An 847-nucleotide genomic window follows, 5' to 3' on the forward strand; every position below is an offset into this window, starting at 1 on the left:
AGAGTAGGGAAGATTCAAACAAGGGGACATGACTTGAGAATTAAGGGACAGAAGTTTAGGGGTAACATGAGGGGGAACTTCTTTACTCAGAGAGTGGTGGCTGTGTGGAATGAGCTTCCAGTGAAGTTGGTATCATTTAAAAATAAATTGGATAGTTATATGGACGGGAAAGGAATGGAGGGTTATGGTCTGAGCGCAGGTATATGGGACTAGGGGAGAATACGTGTTCGGCACGGACTAGAAGGGTCGAGATGGCCTGTTTCCGTGCTGTAATTGTTATATGGTTAATTCTGGGCTTGCCTGTAAAGACAAATTTGGCCCAATTTCTGTGCTTGGAACCTTAGTATTGTGCAGCTTTTCATGGTTAGATGCCAACCATTTGTGTGTTGTAAGGCCACTAGGATCCCTTCCATCCTTATCAAGGGAAATGCTATTTTCATACAACACATAAACTAAACACGTTATCATTATTATTGGTACAAACAAGTGTAAATATTACTGCTTGTAGCTGGTCCCATATTTTCCCTGAGCCCGACTTGGGTCTCGGATTTAAAGACCTCTGTGCAACTTTCATACTGCCACCAACTTCAGTGAACTGCTTACTGTTAACGATGGCGTGGGGGTGTTGTTGCCGCAACGATGAAGCTTTGCTCGTTGTTGGTACCTCTTTTTTTTTTTGATTGGCCCGACAGCGTTGCTTCCTTATCCAGTTTTACCTGTCGAATAGGTCTTACCTCAAGAGAAGATTCAGCGGCTTGTTTTAATGTCAGCCCTGAGCGTTGTTTATTCCCGGTATTTATAGCATGAGGGGAACTCTAGCCCCTTCCAGGTTTTCTCCGCCTTCGTT

General features: G+C 43.9%; 1 pseudogene; it reads right to left on the reverse strand.

The window, feature by feature from the left end:
* Positions 1-306: 306 nt before the first annotated feature.
* LOC116984288 lies at positions 307-447 on the reverse strand (annotated as a pseudogene).
* Between the last annotated feature and the right edge of the window lie 400 nt (positions 448-847).

The sequence above is a fragment of the Amblyraja radiata genome, chromosome 19 (assembly GCF_010909765.2).
Source record: "Amblyraja radiata isolate CabotCenter1 chromosome 19, sAmbRad1.1.pri, whole genome shotgun sequence".
NCBI lineage: Eukaryota > Metazoa > Chordata > Chondrichthyes > Rajiformes > Rajidae > Amblyraja > Amblyraja radiata.